The following is a 24,407-nucleotide window of genomic DNA, read 5'->3' as shown; positions in this document are numbered from 1 at the left end:
AGTGCTCTTCCCCTGCTCTCAGAGAATCACATATAAAGCCAGGAATCAGGTTGGAAGAAAGATGATTTGGTGACAGTACTAGCCAATCAGTTGGGGAGGCATGGGGGACAGACAGGGAGGGAGCTATAACTTTAGGAGACAGGGAGGCAGTGAGCTGAGCAACTTGCAGGCATCTCAGAAGCACAAACACAGGCGCTGAAGCCAGACAGCATCCATTTGAACAGTCTTCGGTTTGCTGGGAGTCTGGAAGGCAGGCTCGAGGACCCTACCGCAGGGATATTTTTATTCTAAGAACAAATATCCTCATTGCCCAGAAAGCTGCTTGCTATGTCTTGCAGATGTAGAATCGAAGCACAGGATGGACCATCTCAGATCCCAGAGGAGCTAACTGGGTCCTTGATGGGAAGAAGGAAGAGATTGCAAGGTCTTGACAATTAATTTAGAACCCCGGGATAATGACATAATTGTTCCTTCGCCATCGGTTTCCCAATGGGTATTTCAAATCTACTTTTCTCTCATGTGTGTGCTTGCTCACACACACAGTTTAGGAAAAGCCTCCATAGAAAATGGATTTCTAGAGGCCTTTTTCCAGGACACAAGGCCTCTGAAGGTACAATGCTCTGATTCTCAGGATTGCCTCTCATCTTCCAGAGCAGATTCTGTTCCACACATCCAGGGTTTCTATCGTCTAGTGTTCCGAAGAAGCATGCCAGTGTGGCAGACTGTCCCTTGGGGTTCTCGCCCCACCCGGATTCCTATGCCCTACCCAGGCTTCGCATACTCTCAGACTCTGGTTCTGCCGAGCCTGTAAGCTGCCGGCAATTTTCGTGTGTCTGACCAAGCATAGTTTTACTTCCCTCCTGACTTCCCAGCTCCTCACCTGCTTTGCCCGGAGCAGTGACGTGTAGAGATGGCTGCAAAGAGAGCCTGTTCTTCCCTGATGCTAGCAGCATGTCTCACTCATGGCCTTGTCAGCTCACAGCAGCTGCTGTTACCAGGCAAGCATTTCTTTCCTCTGGATTCCTTTGGTCATGCTACATGGCACTTACACACACCCCAGGACTCATGGGCAGAGCCACCAGTATGGATTCCGGTGTATGAGCGACAGCTGCCAATGGTCAGCTCTCCAGCCGTCAGTCAAGAAGAACTCTTCCTTGGCCCGATTACTCTCATTTTGCTGGGTTGTATCTTATTGCTGTGTAGTAAATGTAGTCGAGCTGATTTCATTTCCAAACATACTCACCTGGTAAGCAAAATTTCCGAGTTATCATGTTACATGTATGTGTGGAATACAGTATTAAATCTTTGCAATGACTTAGTTGTTTTTTTTATGTGTAAAATTGGATTTGTTCCTGGTAAACAGGAATCCTTTATACATTAGATTGTCCTTAAACCGTGCTACATTTCTTTGAAACTCTGCTGAAAATGAGAGAACATTTATTTCCCAGAAATTCATGTTACTTTAAATTTGGGAGTCGAGATCCAAAGAAATATTCTCAAGACTTGTCATAGGCTAAGTTTGGCAGAATTAAAACATAAGTATGCTTGAAAAATCATTTATTTAGTTGATGCAAAAATGCAGCCTGAGATCCAGCACATTGTTCAGGCAATTTGCTGCAAGTCCTTTGAACTGTGCAACTGAGCACTTCAGCCACTTTTGCCTCCTTCAGAGTTCTACCCTGTATACAGCGCGAAGAAGTAGCTCTGCATTCAGAAATGTGCCAACCGCATAAAAATATAGGGAACTTTTCTTAAGTTGGACAAAGTTTAACTTTTCAGAAATTTGTGATAACAATTAAGCTTCAAAAGAGAAAGAAAATGTTAGGAGTGCCAGCTCAGAAAATGAGACTGATTAGATGGTGGTTATTTCACGCACTCAGAAATTTCAATGTGTTTATGTTAGCACGTATCTTTCCTTCTTTTTCTCTCCCACTGCATATTTTTAAAAACAAAACCCAAAAACTATCTAAAATGTGTCTGCCTGGAGTGGATCCTAGTTTCAAAAGCAAGCAACAGCTGAAGCTGTCTGAAGTTAACCCCACCAAATCAGTCACTGGTGTTAATCCAGATTTATCAGATTAAAGTGAATTCTTGCCCTCCCGACAAGTAGTTCTCAAAGGGAGTTCTCAGGATCAACAGCAGGAGCATCAGTTGGGCTCCAAGCTGGACCAAACTCAGCAACTCTGAGGGTGGGGCTTAGCAATCTGTATTTAGCTCAAGTCCTCCAGGTGATTTCTGATGCACTTCAACTTTGAGAAATGAACTTCAGCTGCACATTGAAATCACCTGGTGAGGTTTCTATTTTTTTTAAAGTATGCAGAATTTCCACTCCCCAGAAATTTTCAAGTAATTGGTCTGGTACCAAGCCTCTAAGGATTTTAAGAGCTCTCTAAGGGACTTTTAAAGTGCAGCACGGTTGAGGCCCGTGGAAAGTCATGCTGGTGAAAGTTTGAGAAGTTTCTCAGACTGTAATATGCCTGAAACTTACCTGAGGATTCAGCTAAAATGCAGATAGTATTTGGTAGGGCTGTGATGGGGCCCCAGATTCTGCATTTCTAAGGGGCTCTCTAGTGATGCCATTCTGTTGGTGAGGGAACCATAGTCTGTCTCAATCTCAGGCCCAAAGGCATACTGCCCACTGGCTGCTCTACCATGGATGCTTGAAGCTAGTACAGACCCACTCCTTGTGGCTTTTGCCAGTTGAGAGTCAGCTGTGTTAGTTTTCAAACAGGTCAACCTGTTTACAACAGGTGGAACTTACTGTAATCTCATTAAATATTTTGAAAACCAATAAAATATCACTATAAAAAGAAAGGTGTTTTATTTTCCCCTTATGTGACTCTGAAAAATAACGAACTTTTTGAAAATCCTGAAGGCCAATTATTCTAGGGGAGAAAATGGTCCGATTAAGTGTGGGTAAGTCACTTGGCATCCTTAAAATCTAGATTTTGCACTCAGAATACTTTGTGAGTGAATTTAAAGCTCTTAAGTAATCTCTGCATCCAAAGCTGGATTGGAACTCACAACCCTGAGAGTAGGGACTGAGTGGCTGACTGAGCCAGCCGGGTGTCCCTTGTCAGTGATCTTAAATTCTTGCTCACTTTAAAGAAACTGAACTGGAAATAATGAGGGTATGGCTTATGCAAGACAGGTGATATAAACTTCTAATCAGAGGACTAACACTCAAAATATTTTCATATCAAAAGTTTTTCAGATAAATCAACATTTACCTGTTTCAGTTAAGATATTAGATGCCTGCATGTATCATTTTAGTGTTTTTCTGCTTTAATGGACTTTGATTGACTACCAGTTTTGGTTGTGACAGGTGAAAAGACTACACTGTAATTTTGTTTTATAAGAGCCTTACTAATAACTAGCTTGTAGGGCACGTTAGCTGCATACCAGGCACTAGGAAAGGTAGTTAGCATGTGTTGTAGCAAATCCTCACCAGAGTTCCGGGACATCGCACCAGTATTCTCATTTTAGAGCTGAGGAATGCACTTTGGTTTTTTTCTGTTCTCAAGTTTTGCTGGCATTCTAACATCCAGCACAGGCTAACAAGTAGGAGATGCCTTACAGTCTAGTAAATGTGTTTAATACAAAAGTTAGAAACACTGAAATTACATTCAGTAACAAGTGCATAATTATTACTTGATAGGGAAGTGAATCTACTTATAGGTAATACATAGTTAAGAACACAAGAAATGAAGTGACCACAAGAGGTGAGAGGCAAAGGTCACAACTCCACCTAAGGTGGCCCTAACCAAGTTTCCTCATGACCTCCAACCCCAGTGTGCTTGCACACGCGCGCACTGACGCAGTCCCAGGCGCAGTGGGCTTTTTGATCTTCCTTATGTACTTTCTCATCATCCTGACTTTGCTCATGCCATTCCCTTTGCCTTTCCTCACTTAGCAAACTTCAGTTTATCTTTAAGATTAAGTAGTGCCTCCTGTAGGAACACAACCAAATGAATCACTTTGGTGACTGTGTGTAGACAACTAGTTAATAGAAGCTCTAGGTGAGGAGGATGAATTTGGCAGGATGAGTTTGTTCAGCACGTTCTGGCGTGCCTGTCGTGGGCCAGCCTTGACAATGGATGACATGGCCTTGCCTTTATGGGACTTAATGCTTTTGTTCCCATGTTCCACTTTCCCACTGCCTTGCGTGTACTGAGTTTTTCACACTTAGCTCAGGGCTTCTGTCTTTCTGTACGTTCAGGTTCTCTGTTTAACTTCCCAAGATCAGCCTTGGACACACGTAAACCAGTGTGCCAATTAGGAAATGATTGCACCCAACATCTATAGAGCGAGGTAGATATAGATACGTGTATTTAATTGAACTGGCTTGTCTCGATTTATCTGTGGTTTTTATTTCACATAGTATATATATTCATATTCTGTTAACTGTGATATTCTAACCTAAACTCTTCTGGAGCTATTGTATAATATGTGGTATTAGTTGTCTCAGATCTGAAACATTTTTTAATTGAGGTTAATTGACAAACATTAGTTTCAGGTGAACAACATAATGATTCAATATTTGTGTATGTTGTGAAGTGATTATGGTAACTCCAGTTAACATCCGTCACCGTACAGAGCTGTATGTTTGTTTCTAGTGATAAGGATTTCTAGATCTTTTAGCAATTTCAAATATACTATATACTATTAACTATAATCACCATACTATAGATTACATCCCTGTGACTTATTTTATAACTCTAAGTTTATACTTTTTGACTCTTTTTACTCATTCCTCTCACCCTTTGCCCCCTCAGTCTAGCAACCACCAATATCTCTGAGCTTGGTTTCCGTTGCTGTTTTTTTTTTTTTTTTTTAAGATATATTTATTTTAGAGAGAGCGAGTGCAAGTGGGAGGGGTAGAGAGAGAGGAACAGAGAATCTCAAGCAGACTGCACACTGAGCATGGAGCCCAGTGTGGGGCTCAGTCTCATGACCTAAGGTCAAGACCTGAGCTGAAACCAAGAGTTGGACACTTAACCAACAGTGCCACCCAGGTGCCTCCCCCTTTGTTGCTATTTTTGAATTCCACATTTGGTGAGATCATATGGCATTTGTCTTCTCTCTCTGACTTATTTCACTTTACATAATGGACTCAGGGTCCATCCATGTTCTCTTTCTCATCCCTTTTTATGGCTGAATAGTATTCCATTGTGTATATACATACCGCATCTTCTTTACCCATTCATCCATAAATTTAGGTTATTTCCATATCTTGGCTGTTGTAAATAATGCCACAATGAATGCAGGGGTGCATATATTCTTTCAAATTAGTGTTGTTATTTTCTTCAGATCTGTACCCAGAAGTGGAATTGCTGGATCATACGGTAGGTAGTTCTATTTTTAATTTTTGAGGAAACTATATATTGTTTCCCATAGTGGCTGCACCAGTTTATGTTCCCACCAACAGTGCAGAAGGATTGCCTTTCCTCCACATCCCCACCAATACTTGTTATTTCTTGTCTTTTTTGATAATATCCATTCTAACAGGTGTGAGATGATGTCTCTTTGTTGTTTTGATGTGCAGTTCCTTATGAGTGATGTTGACCATCTCTTCATGTGCCTGTTGGCCATCTGGATGTCTTCTCTGGAAAAATTATCTCTCCCCATTTTTTTGCTATTGAGTTGTATGAGTTCTTCATATATTTTGGATACTAACCCCTTGTCAGATAGATGATTTGCACATGTTTTCTTCCATTTAGTAGGTTGCCTTTGTTTATGGTTTCCTTTGCTGTGAAGCTTTTTAATCTTCTGATTTTTATCTCTTCTCAGCCCTAAATTATTATGAAAAAGATTCTCTCTCTCCTTTGCTGTCCCCAAAACAGTTTATCATGCATCTTCCAGACTTTTATAGTTGTATATGTGACAGTCTCTATGCACACTTTCAGGGAAAAAACTGTCTTATGTATCTTTGTTTTCAAATTTTTTTTTTATTGTAAAATATGCATGACACAAAATTTATCATTTTAACCATTTTTTTAAGTGGAAAATTCTGTGGCATTAAGTACATTCACAGTATTATGCGAACATCACCACCATGCATCTCCACAACTTTATTGTCCCAAACTGAAATTCTGTACCCATCGGGAAATGATTCCTTATTCTTTCCTTCCCCCATCTCCTGAGACTTCTGTTCTACTTCTGTCTTTATGAATTTGCCTATTTTAGGTATCTCATATGGAATCATACAGTATTTGTTTCTTTGTGTCTGGCTTATTTCACTTAGCATAATGTCCTTAAGTTTCATCCAAGTTGTAGCATACATTAGCATTTGATTATTTTTTTAAGGCTGAATTATGTTTCATTGTATGGATATATGACATTTTGTTCATTGATTCTTTGGCCCATGGGCATTTGGGTTGTTTCCACCTTTTGGCTATTGTGAATAATGCTGCTATAAACATTGATGTACAAATATTTTTTGAGTCCCTGATTTTAATTCCTTTGGTAGCATTTTGTTATTAAACTAGTGCCTAGCACAATGCTTAGTTAAGAAATTACTAAATAAAGGAATGATTTACTGAATGATAATACCTTTTAGAGTCCTATATTCCTATTTTTTCCAAATTCCCGATTGCTCCCCACATTTCCTCTTTCCCTTAAGGGAACCACCAATGAGAAGGACACAAAACGTTGAAAACTTCCTTTTATTTTTAATATAAATGTTATATTTTTCCGATCTAAAATTTTCCAGAAGTTTTAAATTTCTGTTGGGATGAGACAGAAGATTCCTTGGACCAAAAGCTCTCTGGAAGATAGTTGCCCAGAGGGACCCAGAATGAGGAGTCAGAGAATGATTGGAAGCTGCATCCCAACCAGAGGTCCAAACATCTGGAAGCCAAGTCAGTTGTTGAATTGCATCAGGCCACACCAAAAAAGCCAAGAACAGAGAGAGCCAGACTTTTGTAACAAGAGCAAGAGGATCTAAATCACCTGCAGCGAAAGGTGCCATGTAGCTCTGTGTTGGCTCTGGCCAAGCACAGCCTTGTGGTGTTCTAGTGAATTCTGTTGAAGGTCATATGCTTGGTCCTAGGATCACATCCTCCCATTGTGTAATCAGACCATCTGAGAGAAAAGATAAGATGGTAGAACAGGTGGGAATTTGAGGTCCTTTAAAGAAGTGGTTCTTTACCAGGGCCATTGCTTACCCTCCTGCCCCCAGGGGACATTTGGCAATGTCTGGAAACCTGGAGATAGTTTTGGTTGTTATAACTGGTTGCAGGTTTGCTAATAACATCTAGTCGATGGAAGCCAGGGATGCTAACTGAATATCTTCTAATGCACAGGGCAGCGCCCCAACAACAAAGAATTACCCAGCTCAAAATATGAATGACAAGGCTGAGAAACTCCTTCCAGAACAGTCATCTCCTTGTACAGAAAGATAAAGTGACTTAATGCATGGCACCATTGCTAGTCAGGACTCAGCTGGAATATCTTGACCCTTAGTTTGATGCTTATATTCCTAGTGTGGGTTTTGTAGCTTACTGATTATTTCCAAAGTGCTTGAATGAACTTGAATAAAATGTGATATTTTTTTAAAAAGGAACTCTGCATATAGCATTTCCTCTGTTGAATTTATAAACTATACAACCCAATAATTCCTTTCTCCTCTACTTCCTCTGTAAGTATTCTTAGAAATAATATGTTGATTTTGCTTAAGTGCTTTGAGCTCCTTTTGAAAGAAGTGCTTAAAACTTCTCTAAATTATTTTTATCACCTATATAAAATTTAAAAGCAAAATATTCCTTGTCAAAAGTAGGCTTACCTTGATTTTCTTAAATTTAACCTCTGATTAGCTATTGAAACTCCCTGATTACAGACTGACATTGTGTTATCCTGGGAATCATACCAGTTAAATCTGTGAACTAATTGATTGTAGCCTGACAAGACTGTGAACTATTGTAGTTTGGAAGAGAGCTTCAGAATACCATAAAAGATTTGCTGCTTAAGCTCTCCTTGTTTCAAATATGAGGTCAATGCTATGGCTTTGTATATTGATTAATACTCAATTTGATTTATTAACTTACTAATTACTAAGAGGGCTTTCTAAGGATTTATCACCCTTCATGAAAAACCATCATACGGGAAGGAACCTTCAGGAGTCTTCATAGTTTCTTTGCTTGCCTTCAGAGAGGACTACAACCTGATGAATTCCCTCTGCCACCACCTTCACTCCCCCATGAAAATTCTCCCACCTTCCAATTCAAGCCATTTTTTAAGTGACCTCCATCACAAGAGCTCATTATTCTCTCCAAATAAAGTAAGTAAGGAGCAAACAGAAGAACTGACTCAATCTTGGAATTTAGTAAGAATGGACCACAAGTGACCTGTCTCCTAAACCCTGGTCTAAGAGAGACTATCTAACTAATAAGGGTTAAATTGAAAGATGTGTACATACTCAGGCAAGTTGATCCTAGGAGTCTCTGAGGGAAAATGGTCAATAAGGCCATCTTCTGTCAGCTGTAAAATGCACAGATCATTACTAGAGAGGGATTGTTCGTTCTTCATATAGCCCCTTGGGCCTGCTTAGATCAGGCTGCACCTCATTGTGCTCCAGCAACAGCTGCATATTTTTCATTTAGTAGACCAGGAGCCACAATTGGGTGGGAAGGTTGGCACCCAGGGGATTTTTTTTTTTTTTTTTGAAGTTGTATTTGCAAACAAGCATGAGGTACTATTTAGATTGTATGCTTGTCAGGGAATGGCTTGGGAAGGCCAATGATGATTATGGAGGGGCTAAGGACCACGAACTGCCTTTTGGTTCAGCTACTTTGGTACACATGTTTGAACTTGCAATTGCAAACAGCTAAAATGTGAGTGGGAGCAAGAGCAGGCAACAGGCCACAGGGGTGTGGGATATTAGAAGCTATTCTCATTACAGGTTGTTGTAAATTGTAGATGATTTGATCCAGGGCCTTATGTACTATAATTGATTGAGCATTAGATCTCTATCTCTTTTGTTGGCCTTTTTTTTTTTCTTTCTCCAAATTCCTTAACTTGGCTGTTCCTCATGATTCTGGCTGTCTGTTGTCCTCTGTTCCATTTTCTTTACATTTACTTTTGGAGATGTCATTAATTAAGCTACAAAATCTCCTCTCTGTCAGGTGACTGCAAATCTATATTCTAAGTCTTGCCCATTTACACAACCCCAGCCTGGAATATCCAGCTGCTTACTGAGCACATCCACTTGTCTATTCCCATAACATCTTAAACTCAAGGTGTTTTGAGTCACACTCACTGGGTTACCCTCCACATCAATCCCCTTTCTGGCTTTTCTCATTTTCCCCCAGCGAGGAAAGCTGAAGCTTGAGACATCTTATATTCTCTCATTTTCTTGGCTGCCCAAATCTAGTTTTATTGACCCTTTCCTTCCCAAATCTATCAGTCTGATTCTTTCCCACTTCCATTTCCTGATTATGGCTCTCATCACTTGATACTATGTAGGACCACAGCTTATATGCTTGCCTGCACTTAGGCTCTTTGGTCTCATCCAGTCTATCTGATGGCCATAAAGAGGTTCCTAAAATGCCACTTTGGAGGAATTTTTTTTTTTTAACTGAAGTAGAGTTGACATTCAATGTTGTATTAATTTCAGGTATATAACATAGTGATTCGACAATTCTATATATTATGCAGTGCTCACAATGGTAAGTGTAGTAACCATCTGTCACCATACAAAGTTATTACAGTGGACTACATTTTCCCTGCTGTCCCTTATGTCTCCGTGACTTATTTATTTTATAACTGTACATAACTCTTACTTCCTTTAACCTATTTCACCCATCTCCCAACCCAGCTCCCCTCTGGCAACACTAGTTCTCTGTATTTATGAGTCTTTTTCTGTTTTGTTTGTTTGTTCATTTGTTTTTTAGATTCCACGTATAAGTGATATCATATAGTATTTGTCTTTCTCTATCCAACTTATTTCACTTAGTGTAATACTCTCTAGGTCCATTCATGTTATTGAAAATGGCAAGATTTCACTCAGGGATTTTTTTGTTCTTCAGTAAATATTCATGGAATATTTATTAAGTGTCTCCTACATGCTTCCAGATACTGTGGTATGTGCTTGTTATGGAATGATAAATAAAAAGGCAATATCTCTATTTTCATAATTTTAGTGTAAGGAAGAGGCAGGCAATGAAAAGTAAAAAAAAAAAAAAGTTACTAATTTTATCTTAGAAGGGTCTGTGAAATACAAAACAGAAGAGAATAATAGAGAATAAATGGGACCAAAGGTGGTGACATCTGAGGAAAGACCTAAGAGTTGAGAAGTACCCAGCTGTGATCTGGGGCTCCATTTCTTTCTATTAAATTGAGTGAAAATTTCTTATCTAAAATCATTATTTTTCAGAGTTTTTCATTGCTCTCTTTATAAACCCCATATACCAATCCAAATAGCCCATATGCTATTACTGAATTCTGTTACATGCATTCCCATCTAAATCATTGCCAAACATTTCTTTTTGTAATCCATGAGCCCATGATCATGTCTGGACTATTATTAAATAATAATTATTGCTATTTATTATTCATCTGCCACTTAGTGTTTACCTTCTACTCTAGTATACAGTAATTATTTGAGTGCATGCTTTGTATTCAAATAAGTTCATATTTCTGAAATTGTCCAACATAGCCCCTTGCTCTATAAAAGCACCCAGTGATCATTTGTTGGATTAATACACATGCCATCTTTAGAAAGGATTCCACACAGAATCACATACAGTGACTGGCACAGAAAAGGAATGTGTTTTATTGTTCTTTAGATTCCTAGAACTTTGCATATTGTCTAGCATGTAAGAGAAGTTCAATAAATATTTGTTGAACTAAAAGTCCAAGAATATCCAGGAAGTCAGCAGCAAGGAAGAGACTGGAACTCAGGTATGCTAATGCTTGAGTTTCCTCAAGCCCTGGGCAAAGTGTTTTCCAACCACCAAACACCTTGATTCTAATCATCCCATTTCTTTTTGGTCTAGTTGTTTCCATAATGTCAGTGCCAACTCTGTCATTGCAAGGAAATAAATGAATGCCAAAAGTTTGTATTAACTTCCTTTTCATGTTGGTAATCCTTTGTCTCCTGAATATTACAAAATATTTCAGAGAGCTTTTCTTCACCCTTTTCTGAAAATCATTATCATTTTCAGTCCTTCAAAGTACTGGCTCTTCGAAGGGCACGGCTAGTCCTTCTGGCCCTATACCACTGTGTTCTTTCCTTTCTTCAAAGCCAAGCTAAATAAAAATACACTCCACAGATGCTGTTCTGAATGTGTGTTCCTCAGCATAGATAGTATATGGAAGCAAGATCAGAAAAGAGGTAGCATCACATCAGCCTTTTGGAGTACGAGTAATTAGTGGAGGTGCCTCCACAGGGACTGCATGAGACCTTAAGACATGGGAAAGTTTAGTATAAAGTTATTTCAGTAAGTAGAGAGTTTCAGGAGGCGAAAATACCCTTTCCCCATGGAGGAAATACCTAACAACAAAAGCAGCAGCAACCATGGAAGGAAGGAAGGAAAGAGGGAGGGGAAAAAGGAAGGAAGGAGGGAAGCCTTTTATTTGATTCTCATATATAGTAACTCAAGCATGAAAGACACTCCTCAGTTAAATTAGCCAAGATTGTAGTCCTCATTATTATGAGAGAAAATTGAGCCATTAAAATAATTATTCTAAAATGCATATGTTGATGATAATAAGATATGTTTTATTGCTTCTCTCTTTCAGGTTATTGAAATCCCTTAAGAACCATTATCTTATTAAGTCTTATTATATGGTTATAAGGTTGGGGTTGAGAAAATTATTCTTTTGCAGTCTAGGAGATAAGGATCGAGAATTGTGAATTTCAGGCCACCCTGCAACAGAAATTAACAACAGATTATGGTGGATTTCAGAGCTGTCCATTCTTGAACTCATAAATTTCCCCTTTGTAGTCCATCTTGACTCATGCATAAGCTATTGGCTGACATGGTTGAATCTAAAATGCTCATTTGGAGTTTTTACATCTGTTTATTTCTTTGTTTCTCAGCATTAATAAACAACAACAACAACAGCAACAGCTTAAATATTTTGCCTCAAATAAGCCAGAATCTGGCACAGAAGAGTACTGCTTGGTGGATTGTTTCCCTTGAAAATCTATAGTTCATATTAAGGGGAACAATTCTCTTCCCCCAAGGAGAATGTCTCCTTTAAATCTCAAAAGACAGAATATTCTGACTTGTAAGCATTTCTCCTTTCTGTTTACCATGATTCTTTATTTTTCCCCTTTGAGAGGAAAAAAGCTGGCAGAATTTGGTGGTTTGGACTGTTAGTATGTTTTGTGCCTTAATTTTCATTTCTCTTTTTTATATTCTTATAAAAATATACCATTATGTTTTCCCCATTATGTTGGCTCCCTTTTCTCTTTGCCTAGTAGAAAAGCTCTTCTAGGGGTGTCTGCCCCCTTGAAGTGGTTGAATTAATCCGTACACTCTGGTTTTACCTTTTCAGGGTTAAAGAGATGTTGATTTGACATCTAAAACTCTGTAAAGCCTTTGAGATCAGACAAGAATCTTTCCCATATCAAGTGAATTTTTTTTTTGCCCATGGGCTCCCTTCCTTTTCTCTCTTGAGGCTATTAACATGGAGATAGTATCTTTCATAGATAAAATCTCCCCTAGCTATCACTGCCTCTTTCCTACCTGAAATCCTCATCTTTCATTTTTGATATCACAATCATTTTCAAAGTAACAACCTGACACATTGTAACTACTTGACATGCTTGAAAAAGATGGAATATATTTTTAGCTGTCTAATTTCATACAGCATTTGGAGAAATAGGCTTGCTATATAGACAGTTTATTTCTACTCACAATCGACTGTAGAAGAGTAAGGAAAAGAAACTTTTTTACAAGTTTTTTCTTAATCACTATACAATTTTAAAACTTAACATTACAACATATTTATGAAAATTCACAATAGAACATACCCTCCAGTGTTCTTTGGAAATATAAGAAGGGATGCCAAAGACCTATCAATGGGAGAGAAAATGAAAGATGAAGGATTTAAGGTTGTTGGATGAAAAAGGTAACAGTGCTCTTAGAGAATCATGGCTCTTTCAAGCCTTCTTGTCCTTTTCACAATTCAGCTCCATCTGCTTGTTGTCCTAGACATGCAGATATCATTTCCTCTGGGCAGGCCTCTGACTTCCACATCCATCTTTCTAACCAAACTACTTTTAAAAAAATTAATTTTAATTCAATTTAGGTAACATATACTGTATCATTATTTGCGGGGTAGAATTTAGTGATTCATCAGTTGCATGTAACACCCAGTGCTCATTACATCACATGTCCTTAATGCCCGTCACCCAGTTACCCTATCCCCCGACCTCCCCTTCAGCAAGCCTCTTTGTTTCCTAGAGTTGAGTCTGTTATGGTTTGCCTCCCTCTCTGTTTTCATCTTATTTTATTTTTCCTTCCCTTCGCCTGTGTTCATCTGTTTTGTTTCTTAAATTCCACATATGAGTAAAATCATATGGTATTTGTCTTTCTCTGACTGACAAACTACTTTTGGGCTTCACCATGTCCTCCTGTGTTGATATTCTTTATAAAGTTTTGCTCAAAGGCAGTGTCATTGCCAATGACACATTTGAAGATATCTCCCCCAGTTCTCTGATGAATGTCATTGGTAATACAAATACAATTGCTTCTTCTATTTCCCAGTGTGGAAGAAGAGCAGATACCCAGATAATTATTCTATTTTCTCAATCTCTGAATTATAGAATAAGGACCATGGGTCCCTAGATGAACCATATTCCTAAAAAATATACCTGAATATGTGATTGACTTTTCTGGTGGTCTTTGGATATTTTTGGTTACAAATAATTATTCTCTCCTGAAGTGCAATATAGACCAGGCAGTGTATTCCTGTGAAGGAATAAGATCATGCCCTTTCAGTTTACAGAGCCTCGTGGCACCCATCTTTGAGAAGCTTTCCAGTACAGAAGAGTCACCTACACAATGTGGCTAGACTGCCCTGTGTGTTTCAGTCTCTTGTCCTGGCTCTGGCTTCTCCCTGGTTATCAGTACATCCCTTATCCAAAATGTTAGCAGAAACAAGAACACCCTGAGTCCCAAGCTTATATCCATTTCAGAGTTTTTCTTTATTCTTAAAATATGTTTCAACAATGGGATTCTCTCTTCTCATATTTTCACTGGTGGTTATTTAAAGGAGCAAACTGAGACATCATGGCTTTACTTCACACATGACCATATACATGGAGTCCTACAGAGTCACTTTGAGAATTGGGGCCTCTGGATCAATAGTAGGCTACAGTAGTAGGCTACAAATATGCCTTCAATGAATACTGAAAATATTACTCTCCTGAGGTCAGATTATAAAAGCGAAGATGAGAGGCCCAAAGTGGAGCCAAGGTAATATATCTGAAGTCCAAGTAGTCCATGGGAGTGGCTTGAGAACATACAAGATAGAGCAGGAAAAACAAACTATATAAAATAGAATATGGGCTATCAAGAGAAACCTGCAAACTCTCACTTCATGACTTACTAACTGTGCAAGTAACTTAGTCTCTGAATCCTTTCCATCTTAATTTTCTGGAAAACAATTTTTTTTTAAAGCAGTAGATTTTTGAACCAAAGTTGATAATCTCTAATATATAGAATCTGTGTAGAGCCAAGAGTCTTTAGTTTATTCAACTCCTTGGGTAATTCTAAGAGCCAGCCTTGCCTTTGAGAAACGCACTTGGGATGTCCCCATATATGCCTTTGAGAATCACTAACTTTACCTCTATAAGCCTCATCTATAAAATGAACATAACAATAATCATTATACTATGGGAATATAAATATTAATGTATTATGAAGTGCTTTGCTCAATGTCTGCCATATGGAAGATATGTAGTGGTGGTTGGATTATAAAAGAACTGAGGCAAAAGGGTCTTATGTAGAGGCTGATAGAATTGTTAGTCTGGAGCCTGAAACAATTCTGAGCTAGCAACTGATGACTGTTTCTTGGTTTCTGCTCTCTTTTACTCAGAGAATTTAGGCAAATCATCATGATTTAGGATCATAAAGTCAAGTTGTCTACTGCTTAAAAAAAAAAAAAGTGTGTTTTCTGGATAACTCTTGCCTTTATTTCCTTCAGATGCCTACTGCTATTTTTTTTTAAATTTCATATATGAGAAATACAAATAACATCATTCATAGTCATGACACCCAAGTGGCCTTTAGGTCTCAGTATCCTGTGTCCAAAGAAACTGATGTTTACTACTGCATTCTGATTTGACCTTCACTTTATGGTACTCCTAGTTATTCCACTTTCTTCTCAGACTCAGATCCACATACTTGAGAAGATTTTCAAAACCTGGAAGCAGACCATATCACCAAAAAGTGACATGTTGTTGACCAAATTGTTACAAAAGTGCTCCGGCTATTTCTACTCCCTTTTCCTGTGCGTGTGTCTTTGTAGGCTAATTCCAATTTCCTTTACTTCTGGCCATTTCTTAGCTTTTCATGAATGAGATGATTATCCCAACCCATCCTAGGTTCTCCCGTTGGAACCATTTGGCTATTTGAGGCTGAATTTTGTGCTCAGGGTGGCATCAGTAATCTTTGCTATGTGCTAGGAATTTGCTCTATATTTTCTATGCATCATTTGTTAGTCATTTATTACTTGATCTCCCCATTCCCTTAGATCCAGTTTTAACATGAATCTGCTGTAGAAGAAATTCAGTATCCATGGATCCTCAGCCAGGATAGGGGGATGGCTGGAATTAGTTCTTGAAGTTGTTTTGAGTTACTTGGCCTATATAGTTTTCTAAAATTCATAACAGCACAGCAATTTTTCAAAGGATTGATATCATTTTTAATTTTTTTAAAAAATATTTATTTTAATGAGAGAGAGAGAAAGTGAGGGAAGGGGCAGAGGAAGAGAATCTTCAAGCAGACTCCCCACTGAGTCCAGAACCTAATGTGGGGCTCTATCTCACGACCCTGAGCTGAAACCAAGAGTCGGACCCTTAACCGACTGCACCACCCAGGTGCCCTGGATTGATATCATTTTTAACGTGAGACCAGTGGATGGACCAGTTTGATTATACACAAATGAATTTGGTATAAAATTAGAATTGAATATGGAGGTTGAGAATTCCATAATGTGGTAAAGATGGCTAACTTAGTAAATATATCATTTTTGGATCTTGAAGAGTCACTGAGGAAATGGAAGGATCTTATTATACAGAAAATGACAATAGATCATTTCTTTGGTACATAGATTGAAGTTACATTATTTTTCTAGATGGGAGGGGGAGAGGAAAGAAAATACTAGAAGGACCAAATCATTTTGAATATTTTACCAAAAACACTTCCTGAAAGTGTTTTTTTATGTCATATCTCTGCATAAATTTCTTCAATGGATTGAGTTCAAACTCTAAAGCTAGGACCAGTTTTCTGTTCAAGTATCAAGTTCTGTTGATGTGCAGTGTGAATCCTTTCTTTGAGCTAGACTTGGCCACTCACCACGCGCTGAACCCACTATACACCTTCTCTACTCTGGTGTTTGTTTCTTCCCAGTCTGTGGGACTTCTCCCCAAACTATCCCCTACCCATAGTGATTTCTTTCGTTTATGGGCATTTGGGGAGGGTAATTACCATGTGTTTTACTCTTCTCTTACATGTGAGTTTGTTACCTAGGACTGCCAGTTACGTGTGGTAAGCTCTTTGAGGACAAAGGCTATTTCATCTTTCTATCCACACGGTACCTCATACATAATAATTCTCAACAAATACTTGTTTGATTACTCAAGCCCTCTATTGTAATAAAAGAGAAGACCTCCTGTGCTTATGTGTATTAACCTCAGGTCACATTATTGTGGACCAAATTTCCTACTATTAGACATTATAGCATGGTTTCCAAGAGCATTTCTCTGTATTCCTGCTGTTATTTTGCAAAGCTATATTATCTCAACAAGAGTTGATCCAGGGATTCAGGCTATTATTTAAACAGTCATTAATTGAACAGTGAAGTGTTCTGCTCACCTATGATTGTATAGGGAACTATAAATATATGTGTAGTTCTGTAAATATCTCCACCAACTCTACCTTTCAAAATGGCTAATTATCACAAACATATGAAATGCAAATGCTGTATCTAGATGCTGTTCAAAAGGACTCATGCAGATACTATAATTCTATTAGAAATGTCAACTATGATTTCATTTGCTCAAAATTACAGTGCCTGACCTGTTACTTTCCAGTTACTTCCCCTTGTGATTCTAGCTTGCCCTCTGAGAGCCCAAGGATTGGACCTAGATGTTGATAACTAATCTCTACTTTGAACACTAGCTTCCCATGACTGAGTTCCCATACCTATTATATTCGGTGCTTCCGAGTATTGGAGCCAACCACTAGCTGTGTGACCTAGGAAAAATTTACCTTCTGTTATCTTTTCTGTAAAATAGAGTTAATAGCAAATTCACATGGTTGTTGTGAGAATTAAATAATGTAACATGTACAGTGCATGTTACATACATTCCATATATGTTCTCTTCCTGTTTTCTATTCCCATCCTGCCTATCTTTTAACCATTTGGTCTTGATATGCTAGACTCCAACTTTATTCTCCCTTGCTGTCATTTTGCTCCTGATCCTAGACCAAACAGCAAGGACCGATGAGGCCATTGACCAAACCTACCTGAAATGTGGCAAATCATGTCAAATAGTGATTAAAAAAAAAAAATTCCTGTTATGCCGCAGGTCAGCAAGGTCATTTTGGAAAAGAAAGGGTACTTATTGTGACTAGAGCATAAGAATTAAGAGGGAGGGAAGATAAAAGGTGAGGCTGGAAGTTAAACAACAGTGAGATCCTTTGGAGCTTGGGGTATAGGGGAGCAGTGTAAGAAATTGTACTCCTCAAGACTGTGTCATTGATTTCTCTGTTGCCTTCCTCCTTTGGAGAGTTTATCCTCTCCTGATATGTCACATTTATTTCTGTGATATACCAGTTGACTCAGACTTACTACAGGATTCCAGAAATGCATTTCTAACCTGCTTTATGTATATTCCAAGAATTAGACTCCTCACCATAATGTCCTTCCCATCTTCCCAGCCACTGAGTCCCTGCCCTGAATCTTTCTATAGTTCAACATCTATTTATCCAAAAACTATTTATTTTTGAGTTTCTATAGACATTGTGTTGGAAATTCACAAAGAGAAAGATAACAGTTGTTGCCATTATATAGCTTACACTTTATCTGGAAAATAATTATAGAAAAATTATACTTTTTGTTTTTCCCCACAGAATTTTTTTTAACCATTCATTCTCACCTTCTTTGCTGCTTCTGCCTCATCTCCCCAGCCTTTAAGTTTTGGAGTGTCTAAGATTTGGTATATGGATCTCTTCATTGGCTCTTAAATTTATATTCCCAGCTTGGATCTCTGCTCTCAAATCCAGGTTGGTAAATATGAGCTCTAATGAACATGTTGCTTATCATGCTTGTGGGGGCTTGAAAAAGATGTCCACAAATGCTTTGACAATTCCTTCCCCTAAGGGGAAATCTAAATTCCCTTTTCTTGAAAGTGAACTGACCTTAGTGACTTAACTTCTAATGAATATAGTGATGTGTGTATGACTTCTGAGACTTGTTTAGAAAAACTAAAAATGTTACTAAGCTTCTGCCTGACTGTCTTCTTAAAAGCCGTATCTTGGCAGTCCTGAGTTGACATGTAAGATATCTGGCTACCCTGAAGCCACCATATTATAGAGACTATGTGATGAGATCACACAAAAAGAGAGATGCCTGAGGATCCCCAGTTCTTCTAGGCCTCAGCTCTTTGAGTCTTCCCAGCATCAATTGCCAGACACATGACAGAGCAAGCCTTCAGATGATTCCAGCTTACTGCCTTCAAGCCTTTCTAGTTGTTGCCAAATGGGTCAGAGATGAGTTATTGCTCTTGAGCCCTGCCCAAACCACAGATTTGTGAGCAATATCAATGTGGTTGCTGTTAATAAGCCACTCAATTTTGATGTGCTGTGTTTTGCAGTTACTTTAACTGGGACAGTGTCCAAAATGAAGGTCCTGATAGCCTCCTTCACACCTGTTTATTGTTCAGTCTTTCTACCTCAATTAATACCAAGTCTATTGTCCCACATACTCAGGCCAAACTTTAGTCAACATCAGTTTTTCTCTTTCTTGCATGTCCATGTGGTCGGTCAGACTATTCTATCTCAACCGCCATAAAGAACCAGATTTTTTTTTTTTTTTTACCATTCCCACTGCCACCAAGACATAATTTCTTATATGAATTATGGCAATAGTCTCTTGGTATATTTACTGTGTTAATATCCCCAATTATTTATCTCCCCCCCCGCCCCCATATCCGTGCCCTTCACATGTGACTTTATGGCTGTTCTCACCTATCACCTAGACGTGGAGAAGAGTTCCCTTCTCTTTGATTGTGAGTTCAGCCACGTGATTTGCTTTGATGAATATGAGGCAAGCAGAGAAGTCTTGCTCATTTCTACTTGCTCTGTTGCTTCTCTTTGATTGCCTCAAGTGCAAACCTGGGTTGTGTCGCTAAAGAACAAAAGATGGGTGGTAGAGTGTCAGGTCACTCCAATGACCTAGACTGAGTCCATTGTAGATCAGCCAAGTTGTATAGCCAACCTGCAGCTGACCAGAGACACAAATGAGCTTAGTTATGACCAGCATACCTGTCCAGGTTCCTGAGCATTCACTTACTGTTTTAAGCAACTATGCTCTGCAGTTGATTGTTATATGACTTTTTGGTGACAAAAGAGAAATTCTACAGGAATTGATGCCAAGAGTGAGGTGTTAAAACCTATACTACATCATTGGCCTCATCTCTGAAAATGACCCGAGGCTGGAAAAAATGTCAAAGAAATTGCTATAGGAAACTGGAAAAATTGGAGCCATTGGATATAATTGTGATATACTTGGGAAAGCAGTCCCCTGTGGTAACTGGAAGATGGAACATGTAACTAATGATGTTTTGGATTTGCACAAAGATATCTCCAGGCAAAATTGAGAGTGTCAGCTGGCTTTTACTAGCTGTATAAGATTTATTACTTTAAGGAAGAGATGAACACTACAAAGAACTGGCTAGAAAATAGAATTTAAAGGGATTATATATACTAACTGCCTAGAATAGTGCTTGGCACTCAGTAGGTACTCAAATATTTGTAGAAAGAATTATTTATTTACAATTTCAGTAAGTATTATGAATAAGAAGTATAGAGCTCCGTGGCAGTCTATAACACAAAGGCAGTTATCTCCTTAACTCACTCCCAGAGGTATTTGAATGAGAATGGAGGCTTAATTCATCACCATTAAAACATAGTGGTGCCCTGACATGAACCTTCCTTGTAGACTTTTCAGCTACTATGAGGTTAAGGCACCCTTCCTGAAGCCACTCACATAATGCTTCTTAGAAATCTATGTACATATTTGCTGCTCCTATAGTTCCATTTAGGTCCTATTTCTCAGCCATATCACCATGTCTGATTTATTTAATATCCTTCCAGGCAGACATTAGAACCCAGAAATAAAAAGAGAGCTCAAAATGTTGCCTGACTAGCTCTTGATATAAAAGAATGATGTTCTTCCTTTGTCTGTGACTCACAGCATGGGTTTTCTGGCAAAACCCTGACCAAGGGCTTGTTTCCTACTCTGACCCTCAGGTTTAATTGTGAGCAGTTCTTCACCTGGATTTCAACTATATCCTTTTCCACACTTTTTTTTTTTTTTAGATTTATTATTTTAGAGGTGGGTGGGGGTGGGCAGAGGGAGAGGGAGAGAAAAACTCAAGCAGACTCTGCCCTGAGTGCAGAGCCCGAGGCAGGGCTCAATCTCAGGACCCTGAGATCATGACCTGAGCAGAAACGAAGAGTTGGATGCTTAACTGACTGAGCCACCCAAGCGCCCCTCCTTTTCCCATCTTAAGTACTTCTTTTTCTCCCCCTCCTTCTGTTTGTTTTTCTTCTTCGCCTTTTCAGTTTACTAACATAATTTGAATTCTGTTCTTGTGTCCAAAATGCTGCTTCCTTCCTGACTGCTTGGTGCCATTTGTACCCCATGAGCCTGTCCTTTAGCAGAGGACAAGACATCATTAAGCAGCACAGGGCCCAGGACTGACCCCCTGCCAGCGTCAGCTAATATGTGCCTCAGGTTGGTCCTTGTTTAACAGGAGACTCTCTGAGTTGTCCCTAGGGCCACAAAAAAGATAACTGAAATAAGTATTTTCCCATTTTTCAAATACATATTTGTTTAGGGAAGAAGAATTTTAACAAGCTTAGTCTCTAGGGATGTAGTTTGAAAACTGCGTATTGTGTGGATTTTGCATTTGGTGGAAAGCTTTTGCAAGTGAGCCTAAAGCTGGTGGAGTCCCACCTGCTAAGCAAGCTTCCCAGTCTGCAAAAGAAGCCCCGAGCTCCCCAGCATTTCTTCAGTTTATCAGCAGTACTCTCACAACTCTAATCGCCACCGTCAGTTCTGAAGCTGGCCTCACAGCACCCGATTTCTCTATCTAAAACCAAACATACACGATGCTTGTCACCCTCTCAACCGATTCCCACTTCTGGTGGGAACTGTTCCTAGAGTCAGAGGGCAGTAGAGAGTCCCTGGATTTCAGGTGCTGAGGGTATATCCTCTAACTTTAACACCTAGAACTTCAACATTGCAAACAGCACGGCTCTCCCTTCAACACAGCCACATTGGGCTAGATGCTTGTCCCAGAAGCTGGTTTTGCTTTAAATCCTACCACTTTCCTCTCTCTGTTTCTAATATTTTCTTTTAAAATCTCAAAAGTAATACTTGCATATGGCAAAAAAAAAAAAAATCACTGCATGATGAAAAGTAAATGTGTCTCTTACCTCAGACCTTCAGTGCCTTCTTCAGAGACAAAATTCTGTTCTGCTTTCCAGAAACTTCACATGTGTATGCAAGCACGTTGTCTTATTTTAACAGGATAAATGAGAGAAGACTATTCCCACAATTCTTCACCTTTATCCCTTTAAAGTCTTAACAATCTTTCCATAATCAGTACATTGGGATTGACTTCATATTCAATAATGGCTATCAAGTATCTCGTTGTCTGCATGTAACCTACTTCATTTAACTGTGGACAGTTATATTGTTCTAGTCCTTTGCACCTAGAAAAATACAATGATAAAAATACTTTCATATTTGTATACATGTGATACTATATGAAAAATCCTATCAGAAATTCCCAGTTTGTAAGTCATATATGCATTTAACAGAAGGTTACGACAGTTAATACTCTCTTCCCCCAAAATACGTGAGACTACCAGGGTTCTTATAGGTTCGGCAATACTGTATATTATTAGACTTTTTATATTTGTCAATATGATTGATGAAAATGGTATTTTGGCTTCAAAAATGAATTGTCAGTTTGCATATCTATCCTTATTCATAATCTTATTTAATCTATAATTATTAGTTTTCTTATTGATAAAATCTGGTGATAACACAAAGCCTGAAGTATTTTTGTGAGGTTTAAACAAAGTAATACAGGTAAAGCACTTAAGACACTGCTTGGCACAATGTAAGCATCTGAAAATTTACTGCTTATTATTATTATTATTATCATTGTTATTTATTATATACATGATATTTGCTGTGTGTCTTCAAATACATATAAAAGTAGACTTGGACACTTAGTTCTTGTTCTTGAATAGGATTTAAGATCATAAAAATATAAATTTACCTTAAGGTAATATGTAAATTTAGCATGAATTCAGTAAAACACTACTTTTTTTTTCTTTCCAGACAAGTTAAAGTTCATGTGGAAAAATAAACATGCCCAATAGCTAGGAATAAAACCCTGGGGGAAAAAATGAGTTCCAGTAGATGTTAGAAATACAGTAGGGTGTCAGAGTGGATAAAAAAAAAAAATCTATTTATATGTTGCCTACAAGAGACTGAGACGTAAAGACACACGTGGATGGAAAGTGACGGGGTGGAGAGACATCCTGCAAATGGTTGTCAAAAGAAAGTCTGAGTAACAATACTTATATCCGACAAACTAGACTGTTTGTTCTCGTATTGTTTTTATCCTGGGTATTAGGGTAGTACAGGCCTTATGGAATGATTTTGAATGTGTTCCCTCTATTTTCATTATTTGTAAGATTTTTATCAAAAAAAGATTGTCGTCGTTTTTTATTTTATTTTATTATGTTAGTCACCATACATTACATCATTAGTTTTTGATGTAGTGTTCCATGATTCATTGTTTGCGTAAAACACCCAGTGCTCCATTTACCCATCACCGGGCTAACCCATCCTCCCACCCCTCTCCCCTCTAGAACCTTCAGTTTGTTTCTCAGTAGTCCATAGTCTCTCATGGTTCGTTTCCCCCTCCGATTTCCTCCCCCTTCATTTTTCCCTTCCTGCTATCTTCTTCTTCTTCTTTTTTTTTTTTTTTAACATATAATGTATTATTTGTTTCAGAAGTACAGGTCTGTGATTCAACAGTCTTACACAATTCACAGCGCTCACCATAACACATACCCTCCCCAATGTCTATAACCCAGCCACCCCACCCTCCCACCCCCCACCACTCCAGCATTAATGTTTGCAACCATGAAACCAATGGTCTTAGGCTTTTCTGTGCTGGGAGGTTTGATTCCAAATTCAACTTCCATTGTTGTTACTGGTCTAAGAAGATTTCCTACTTTCTTGGATTCAAGATTCATTATTCAAACTTGGCAACTTGTGCATTTTTAGGAGTTATCTATTTCTTTTTTCTCCCAAGTTATCTGATTTGTTAGTATACAATTATTTATAGTAATCTGTTATCACACTCTGCATTTCTGTGGTTTCTGTTGTATTGTTTTCTCTTCCATTTCTCATTTTGGTTTTTGAGCCTTCTTTTTTTTCTTAGTTAATGTAGTTAAAGCATAGCCAGTTTAATTTTTTAACATAGAAAATAATGACAATTTTTTTATGTTGTTTAGTCTTGATTTCTGAATTTTCTTATTTCCTTCCTCTACTAAATTTCAGCTAAGTTTCTTCTTTTTCTAGTTCCTTGTTGTGTAATGTTGTTTATTTGAACTTTTTTTCTTAATACAAGAATTTGTAGCATAAATTTCACTCTAATGCCTACTTTTGGTGCATCCCATAGGTTTTGGAATATTGTGGGTATTTTTTTCTTTTGTTTTGAGACATATTTTGATTTGCTGTTTGATTCCTTATTTGGCCCTTTGCTTGTACAGTAGTGTATTGTTTAGTATTTACATATTAAATATTTAATATTTACAATGTAGATCTTCCAGGTTCGTTTTACTGTTGATCTTTAGTTTTGTTCCATCATGGTTGGAAAATATACTTCCAATGATTTTAGTCTTCTTAAATTTTTAATA

Source organism: Leptonychotes weddellii, chromosome 13 (assembly GCF_054177405.1).
Source record: "Leptonychotes weddellii isolate Sample4059 chromosome 13, ASM5417740v2, whole genome shotgun sequence".
Lineage (NCBI taxonomy): Eukaryota > Metazoa > Chordata > Mammalia > Carnivora > Phocidae > Leptonychotes > Leptonychotes weddellii.
Note: the sequence above shows the minus strand (reverse complement) of the source record.